The 10,402-nt window shown below is 34.9% G+C and overlaps 1 non-coding gene across 1 annotated transcript; it reads left to right on the top strand.

The window, feature by feature from the left end:
* Positions 1-9,887: 9,887 nt before the first annotated feature.
* On the top strand, positions 9,888-10,026 carry LOC121440511. The gene has a single exon (XR_005973356.1). It is a non-coding gene; the product is annotated as a small nucleolar RNA SNORA70 (small nucleolar RNA).
* The last annotated feature ends 376 nt before the right edge of the window (positions 10,027-10,402 follow it).

Raw genomic sequence — 10,402 nt, 5'->3', positions numbered from 1 at the left:
GTGGCCCATGACCTTGTGGAAAATTACTTCTCTCTGCTTCCCATCTCCCTGTAAGTACACCAGTTTACAGATCTGTACTACTACAACCAATATTACAAGAACTGTAGGTATTCCAACTCTGATCTTCATACTTGTCCAGAAAACTTTTTATCAGTTGAGCTGTCTTAGCAGCCTTCTTATTACTCTATATCTCCTTAAGAAATGATATAGATATAGCAAGAACTTAATAACCGGTTTTCACAGAAGTTCCATTGCATATACTCAATCTATTTTAGTTATAGAGAAAGACAGAGGAATTGTGATGATCTTTAACAGATTACAACATGGAATATTGTGTCAAAGAGAAGCAAATAAGAAGCTTTTTAATGAAAGTGTATACTTGTAGACATCTTCATTTCAAAGTATGTCAACTATGAGAATATTGATGCCCTTTAATACATTATGAACTAATGGAGATGCATTATATAATGTTGCCATTCTGGGTGGTGGGTCAAGAAGGAAAAATCAATACTTTATGAATATATAAATTTTCCTTTCAAGAAGCTCAAAGTCCTGTTTTCTTTTTCATCAGAACAAAGTTAAAATAACTAAACAACTCTGACTGAAAACTTCACCTTGTTTAAATAGGTTAGTGTTGATATTGCATAAACTTTTCTTCAAATTTCTAGTTAGTGTTTTATCTATCTATCTATCTATCTATCTATCTATCTATCTATCTATATGGAGAACACATAGGATGTTAAAAACTGTTAAGGTTTTTTCAATATATATTGCTGATTCATTATTCAAATCAAAGAAAATGCAAGTTAATTGGGTTATTCATTCCTTCATTTTTGCCCTGCACATGTGCCATATATTAAAAGTTGGAAAATAAGAAGTTCACTAGCATTACTTGTATTGCTCTATTGGATTCCTAGTAAAGAGAGTCATGTAGTGCATAAATTAAAGGAAGAATTAAATGAATCACCTGAAAACAGCAAGTAATGAAGAAATCAATTTTTTTAGAGTCACAGTTTTATACTCTTATAAAAGCAACACTTTACAGAAAATTAAAATTATCATTTTATTTAGTTAGGCTATTTGTGCAAGCATTATGCCTAACCTACCTTGCAATGTATTACCATTTTTAACGTACCAGCTGATACTTTCCAAGACAGATAGACACATAGTTGTGAAAATAGTTAACTACAAAAAAAAAGAGAGAAGAAGGAAACTATTTTAAACAACTCTGAGTTTTCATTTTACACCTGTAAGAATGGCCAAGATCAAAAGCACTGATGACAACTTATGCTGCACAGGTTGTATGGTAAAGGGAACATTCTTGCATTGCTGGTGGGAATATAAGCTGGTACAGTTCCTTTGGATATCATTATGGAAATTTCTCAGAAAATTATGAAACCACCTTCCTCAAGACCCAGTAATACCACTTTGGGGTATATATCCAAAGAATGCTCAATCATGCCACAAGGACATGTGCTCAACTATGTTCATAGCAGCATTGTTTGTCATAGCCAGAACCTGGAAACAACCTAAATGCCCCTTACATGAGTAATGGATGAGGAAAATGTGATACATTTACACAATGAAGTACTGCATAGCAGAAAAAACTAAAGACATCTTGAAATTTGCAGGCAAATAGATGGAAGTAGAAAACATTATTTTGAGTGAGGTAACCCAGACAAAGAAAGACAATTATCACACATACTCACACATAAGTGGTTTTTAAACATAAAGCAAAGAAAACCAGCCCACAAGTCACAATCTCAGAGAACCTAGACAACAATGAGGACCCTCAGAGAGACATGCATGGATCTAATGTACATGAAAAGTAGAAAAGGACACGATTGGAAGTAAATGGGAAGTATGGGGAGCATGGGAGAGAGTTGAAGGGGAGGGGAGAAGAAGGGAAAGGAGCAGGAGAAAAATATATAGCTCAATAAAATCAATAAAAATAAATAAATAAGACAAAAAGAGAACACTACTGCAGTCATTAATTGTCATGATGAGTCAATGATTCATAAACATTGAAAGAATATTTTCTGTAAACAGAATAGCAGGTATGGGATATCTCTTCTGGGATAGAGGGAGATGGAATGTCACTAAACAAAAGGTAAATTGGGCAAGGGAGTACATGAGGAGGAAGTGACACATAGATTTTGTGTAACTGGAAAGGGCCTTAAGTTACAGGAATATGAGGGATTTTGAGGACGGGAGGTAACAAAGATGTTTAGAATTACATTGGTTGACTTATATTTTTAAAGTTCACTCTGGAGAAATGATGAGTTATTTATTTATTTACTTATTTATTTATTTTGAGACAGGTTTCTTTGTAACTTTGGAAACTGTCCTAGAACTACATCTTGTAGACCAGGCTGTTCTCAAACTCACAGAGAGCTTTTATTTTTTTTAATAATGGGGTATGGATGCATGTGAATAAATAATGTTATAGTGTATTCATTATTTATGCTTGCATTCACAGATTGTGAACTAGTAATGATAGTGGCAAATGAATATTCAGGGAACAGGTTTTTTTGTGAGTATACTTTTGTATGGATTGTATTTACTTTTACAATGAGTCTTAGTCATAGTTCTGTGTAGGCAGAGACTTTGGCTAGATTAATGTGCTGACATTTTATATTAGAGGACAAGTAAGGGATTTGAAGGCAAACAATAAAAGGAGAAGACAAGCAAAGACATATGTGAAGAAACAGAAGGCAATGGATTCTTGAGCTGGGTTTTGTTTTGGTAACCCACCGTAAAGATAGCACAAGTTAATAAGAGGGTGTTTGTTTGGCGTTGATGGTGTTAGACTTCTCTGTGAAATTTGTACAACAAAATCTTTTATTTAGGTAATTTTTAGAAAGAAGGAAGACTTATATCTTCCTGGCTGTTGTAGTGGTATAGACTTGTAGGAAAGTACCACTTCCTACTTCCAGGTCATATAATTTAGCCACTAATAGACTACTAGGAAAGACAGACTTACATACCCAAGTAGTCAATCTGTGTGTGAAAATGAAGAAATGGCCAACTGAACTCAAGCTTATAGTGTAGAATTTGATGAGTACAGTTTCTTGGGATTTTAATTTGCATTATAGTAAATGACTAACTCCACAAAGGATTGAACAAACACATTTTGAACATTGGCTATTAATGTCATTTGTGCATATGCACAAGTTATGTCCAAAACAATTTTAAATGAGTCATTTAAAACTAATTTGAGGGAAAAAAACCAAATTCTGCTTCTATCAGCAGAGTGAAATGTAATTTGAAGACCAGAAGAATGTAAAGTTTCTAAGTAGAAATGGAGGTTGGTGGTAAATTATTTCTCTTATATTTTGAATTTGCAACATAATTACATTATTTGGCCCTTCACTTTCCTCCCTCCATTCCTTTCCATATACCATCTTACTCTAAGCTACTTGTCTTCACCTTTCATACCCTGATACCCCATGTTTACTTTTCAGGTAGATAAAAAAGTAGGATATAAGTCTTTTACTTTATTTAAATTTCATGTTTGACATTATTTTTACATCACATAATTACATTATATTTACACATACAGACATATATGTGAGAATTTTAAATATAAGCACTGTATTTGCATAATTTTTACCATTTTCTCTTCCAAACACTTGTCATTTCTTCCTCAATCCCTCTAAATTTCATTCACACTCCTTATTGTTCCATACACATCCATACATGCATATACAGCCTATTGAGCTTTTTAATGTTGCTCATAGGAATAGATATTTGGTATTGATTAGTTGGCATTAGAAACAAATATCAGTGGTCTTGTTCCTGTAAAAGACTGATCTTCATTTTTTTCATCAGTCATTGATTGCCTCTGGCTCTTCATATAGGAAAAAAGTAGGACCTTGTGAGTTTTCCAAGCTCTATATAAAGTCATGTTATTGTACCAGTCTTACTTAAGCAGCCTTATTGTTGAGATTTCATGGGTGTAGCCCAGACCAGAAATAATCACACAGGAAATGTGTTAATTAAAACACTGCTTGGCGTATTAGCTTATGCTTATTTCTAGCTAATTCTTTCATCTTAAATCAACCCAGCTCTATTAATCTGTGCATCACCACAAGGTCATTGCCTACAGGCAACATTCTGGTAGCCTCTGGTCAGTGTCTTTCTCCTTTGGCAGTTACATGCCCTTTCTTTGACTCCACCTACTCTCTCTTTATGTCTCTGATTTTCTGCCTGATTTTGTTAAGCCATTTGCCTAAAGCAGCTTCTTTTATTAACCAATGGTAGTAAAACATATTGACAGCACACAGAGGGGAATCCCACATCAGACATACTTTCTTAACCATAGTCAGTACTGCAGTATATATAACTATTAAGTGGAACCAATCTAAGTATCAATGTGGTATATCTTATATGTTAGCAGACAATCTACATGATTTTATTATATGTTCCATCTTTCCCTATCAATTTTTTGCTTTAACTGTTATATAGCCTAAACAGTCAATTATTTTTCCCTTTTCTTTTTTCATTGGATGCAACCATGTGATTTTTTTATTGTTTTCATTTCTTAAATAGAATAATGAGAAGCAAAGATCTATCTTTCAGATTTCTTCTATTAATGTGGGGGAAATTACAGTGGCATCAAGGAAATTACTTTCCATATATATATATATATATATATATATATATATATTCTGCTTAAAATAGAAATCATTCTATGTCTTAATTGATTTTAGTGCTAGCATGAAAGAGAAAAACACAATTGTTTATTGATTCAACCTGGCAGTCAAGCTGTCAGTGAAATCACAGGCTCAGTAGAGCCCATGGATATATTTTCTGCCATGTCACTGAGGTTTGTATTTTCAGTGCAGAGGCTATAATGGAAATTGGTCTTTTGCTAATTGATTAATTCATGGGTAAGTTATAATGTGAGAGTAGTTGCAGTCAACATGTACATCCATTCAAACAATGACATCTGGTAGCAATGATCATATTCAGTTTCTTTATTAGTCATCATAATGTTGGACTGTCTATTCTTTTTGGCAATATTTAGCATTAAAGGTACAAAGTTTTTATGAGCATTTCTCATTGGGAAAAATAAGAATTAAGCTATTTTTCTTGTGGATTTTTATCTTACATATTAGTAGATCTAACTTTATTTTTCAAGTACTGTGGAATGTCTAAATATCATCTTTTGTGAAATAACTTAAAGTTACTACTAAACAAGTATTTCCAGGTATAATACAACTTCAAATAAATATCTAAAAAATACAATATCTCAAGATTTGTATTGTATTTATATAGAAAGCAAAGTCCTCATTGACTTAAAATTTGTATTTCACTTATTTAGTTTGTTTTCATAATTTGTCTTCTCTTCTAATATGTTTTAATTATCATCTTGTAGTCTAATATTGAGGCTTTGCTTATATAAAAAAAACAGAATAAATTGTGTGTGATTTAGAAATAGCTATAGAACTCAGAGATTGAATGATTGTCATTGTATTCTTCTAGGGAATCATTATTGCTTTCCAAAATAAGCTATTCAAAGAATATTTATAGGTAACTATTTATTTGCTGTTCACATGGAACATCTGTAATATCCCACTAAAAAATTCCCATCCTGACCTCTTATTTCATGCATATTTGCAGCAAAAAGTTCCAAGAAGGCATTGACCTGTGTAATGCATGTGAGACCTAACAATACTTCACCTTAATCCCATTCTATAAACTTATTATGTGCTGCCCCATGGTATCTCTGAAACAACAGCAGAAGCGATGATGGGAAATTCCTCACTGTTTACATAAATGCTAGCTGGGAGTACAGGAAAGCTAATGCTCCATATGCTAATCTTTGATGGATGGGGAATTAAATTCAGTGAATGAATACTTTCTTATTTCTTATGCTGAGTGGAGCCAAGTGAATAGCACTTTCTAAGTTTTCCCACAAATATCAATAGCAGTAAGCAACCTGTAAGAGTGGCCCCTCTTGCATGAAATATCTTTAGTCTGGTTTTCTCTAACTTGCTCTTGTGTAAACTCTGTTCCTCATTTCTCATCCATGGATTATTCTCTCAGTACTGCCATGGTATTTTGCTTTGGTTTACTGAAATTGTGGCCAATCTTCTACATTAATTCATTAAACTTTATCTAATTCCAAATGTGTACCACATTTTAAATGTTATATTAAGCTCGAAAGCATTCAGATGATATTCTTTGGAAAAAGATATCTATGATGTGTTGATTGTTTTTAGAAGAAAAGTAATTGTATTTGTGAAGTTAGAAGTTTATTTTAAAAAATAGAGAATAATAAAAGTTAAACAAAATTTACACGGAAATTTACATAGCAAATGAAATTTTTGTTTAATTATTAACTTGTTCATTCAAGTAATATTTACTTTGTGTATGTCCGTCATTATAATTTATATTAAGAATATAGAAGTGAATATATTAGATAGGTTCCATTTTTTCTCTCTCTCTCTCTCTCTCTTTGTCTCTCTCTCGCTCTCGCTCTCTCTCTGTCTCTCTCTCTCTCTCTCTCTCTCTTTCTCACACACACACACACATATCAGTTATCAGAAATTCATTCAATATATTTAATCATCAGATACAAATGAAATTTTTCCTCAGAACAACCTCTACTTCAATCACAAATACCAGATAAAAACACGTGGGCAAAGCAAAGAAGGAAGGATAATAATTGCCATAAAAAACAGGAGTTTATGGCAGTAATAAAGTAAAAAAAAAAAGTCCTGCTTCTAAGTTGTTGAAACAATTCTCTGTTTCTTCATGCATTGTAAGTTGAGCCCTTTCCAAAAAAAAAAAAAAAAACTCATTTGTAAGTGGCTCCTTTCATAGATCCAATACAATCTTATACAATCAGAAAAAAAACATTTTCCCCTAGTTAAGTTTTTTTCCAGGCTATTCCCAAGCTTTCCTACAATAACTTAATTTAAGCTCTGTGAAATGTTCTTCATGGAAAAACATATTTTTCACTATTCATCTATGGAAGTAATTACTTCAGAAACTGTTGAAAGAAAAAAACAAAACCCACAAATCCTGATTCTGTTAGGACAAGACAGTACTCCAACTATCTAGATTAATTTGTCTGGGTTGGAAAGCCCATCTAAATTATGCATCTGTGTTCTGGGGTCTACTAACACTCTTTTTTCAAGCTTCAAGTACTGTCTCCTCACTTTAGCCTCATGTGACTAGATGTGACTAACAATGTTCACTGTCTCTATGTATTAAGACATTTACATCTCCTTCTAAGTCTTAAATCCCAGAACTTCAAATGAACTCACAAGATAAGGAGCAAAGAGGTGGAGGAAGTAATGTTAAGAAATAATACTTTAAAAATAAAGTTTATTTAAATAAAGACAAATCAATTAGTTTGAAAATATAGCCTTATTGTTGACTATTTATTCTATTTATTGTGGTATTATTAAAAAAATCAGATGGGATGATGTCTGAGATATTTTCCACAACAAAAGTCTTACATATTACATTGTTCAATACAACAAATATAAAAATATTTCAACTTTGTGGCTAAAGACATTGACTAATCCTTGCTTATATGAATGTCATCAAATGCTTCAAAATTATGTTTTTAAAACCCCCACAGTGTGGCAACAAAGAAGACACTGCTATTAATCACATTTTCCAATTGGCTCACAGAGACTGTTGAATTTGGGTAAAGCCATTCAGTAGCAGAACCAGAGCTTTAGTCATGAGAAGTCAGTAGAGCAATAAAATGTCATAGTTTATATCTTTGAAAAGTGAAACAGGATGTATGCCCAAATTAAAAGTTACAATTAAACAAAAAAATTCCTGAAATAAAACGAATTTTATTTTAACTTCCCAGACTAAGAATGTTATATAGACAAGTTCATATATAATGTTTAGGACTAAGAATATAGTTACATAAAATTATTGAGTTTCAAGGGTAAAGAAAAAAATTTGCACATATTCTGACAAAAGTATGACTTACATAGCAAGAGAAAGTTGCCCTAATACTTCTCATTAACAGTGTATTAAACACACACATGCACACACACACACACACACACACACACAAACACAGATACACAAATACTGTAAAAGTACTGAAAGCGTTTAAGAAAATGCCAACAGTTCTCAAATATGTAACAACTCATCTGCCAATCCTTGATAACTTGGAAAAAATTCTACTATGTTGCACTTTAATCCCACAAAGCCAGTGCGTGCAATAGGATCAGAAACCCATTGCCATTGTTCTTGAGTTCTCAGTAGTCCTCATTGTCCTCTATGTGTGATTGTTCCAGTCTAGGCGACCAGGAAACCAAAGTGCAGTCTTTGTTTATGTAATGGTGCCCAAGGAGGAGTCAACTACAACAACATAAAACTTGAGAGATCTTGAGAAGGGATTCTAAACAGGAAGCAGGCAGGTCTACAAATGGCCCCAACATGGGGCAGCTCCATCCCCATAAAACCTGAGAGAGCTTGAGAAAGGATTCTAAACATAAAAGAACAGAGTTAAGCATGACATCTTGGTATAAGCATTTTCTTAGGTGGGCTCTGCTTTCTAGACACAAGCAGAAGCACAGCTCCCTTAAGAGGGGCTTCCTTACAATAGGATCACATGTCTGTTCATGAGAAAACCTGAAGGAGGGCTGCTTGTTGAGGACGGAAAACCTACTTGATGAAATGGTGATGGGCTAGAGGTACTGGTTTGCAGTACAGTGAATCTCTAGAATGAGCAATACTGTGGGTACAGAAAAAAAAACCCTGAGACTGTGGGATAATTCAGTATCAACTAAACTGACAAGCTGGAAGCCTCGACTAAAGGAGAACAAATGATATAGTCCCAATCCAGGTCTGGAAGCTTCCTGGACTGTAGATGCTGTGCATCCTCATTAGATGGCTGGAGGCTCTGAAGTCTTGTGGCCATGAGTGATGCTGACGGTACTACATGCTCTAGCTCAGGAAGGATGGAGCCAGGCTGCCCTGGCAGGTTTTCTCAACTTTAATTCTGCCTGGGCTCTTAGACAACTGCATGGGAAATCCATACTTAAGGAGAGACATTCCCCTGTTACTCTCCTGGAAATCTATCCTCTCTAACAATGATGCTGGAACAGACACACCAGAAGTGAGCTTCCCGAATCTTACTTTAGTCATCTGTCAGTCCAGCCATGTTGACAACATAGACCAAAAAAGGCATGCTGCCTCGTAGTTAGAGGAGATATTTATAAGCTCAAGTAAGTATCCTGGGTGGCCATCAACACAATACAGCATGAAGAAAATGCTGTATCACATACATTATATAGTTTTTAAAACATACATTACATGACACATTCACATGAGGGACAAGCAAAGGAAAACCTATTATCCACAGGCAAATGAATGTGACATGACATTATATAACAGTAAGAGAGCTATGCCAAGTGCCACATGTTCCCTTTTATCTCATACATGAAAACCAACCAACCAAACAAACAAAATGAAACCCATGGAGCAGAAAGTAGGAGTATGACAGGCTGTGAAGAGGTCTGTGAGATGTAGAATCTGAGATCAGGGAGAAGGTAGCATTATGGCAAGGTTGTACATCATCTATGCACATGTGTACGTGGGACAAAATGGCACCATAGATTTCATTCATTTCTAACACTAATGTTACTGACCATAAAATTAAAGATGTGCAAGGATCATGGCTCAGTGGGTTAAGTTTTGCCATGCAAACCTGAGAACCTGAGTTCAAATCACCAGCACACACAGAAAATGCAGGCATAGCAATACTCTTAAATCCCAGAGTTAGCATGTCTGATGTGGAGGACAGTCTGCTGGATCCATCTGCAAAGCTCTCTGGCCACTCTGCCTGACAAAATCAGTGAGTTTCATGTTCACTGAGAGAGTGTGTCTTAAAAGATAAGGTAAATCTGCAGCCAACTAAGCTGCCCTGTGAGGTCCTTTTTCTTACTGGGGCCTGGTGTGCAACGGTTACCAACAGCACACTCGCTTGGAGTGACCTCACCCTGTTGCCTATATTGGCTACCAAAAGGGTCCTTGGAGACAATAAAATCTTTTGAAGGGTCTTCAAGCTCTGATCTCAATGTCTTCTCCAATCTAGGTATCATGCAGTTATTCACAGTGCCTTAGGGAAGCCTCAGGCCAGGGGTCTTACTGTCTAGGCCATCACATCCACCTGAATTACACCTCAGAATAAGGAACATTTGATGGAGGACATTTTAAAAGCTAAGTTCAAGCTCTCTGTGCTGCTAGAGGCAAGTGGTGTTATTAAGCCCCTTCCTCTTACTTTCTTGCCCTGGTCCTCCTCACTGGGTTCTTCGTCCATCTCTCTCTAGACCCATATATCAAAGATATGAGGCTTCACTAAACTGAATGTAGATTGATCTGAAGACACAGTCGCTGAGAAGTGACTCATTCCTGATGG

This window comes from Microtus oregoni, unplaced genomic scaffold, assembly GCF_018167655.1.
Source record: "Microtus oregoni isolate MIOR12 unplaced genomic scaffold, Mior012 000067F_ref0000223, whole genome shotgun sequence".
NCBI classification, from domain to species: Eukaryota; Metazoa; Chordata; class Mammalia; order Rodentia; family Cricetidae; genus Microtus; species Microtus oregoni.
Note: the sequence above shows the minus strand (reverse complement) of the source record. Positions and strands in the feature narration are given on the sequence as shown.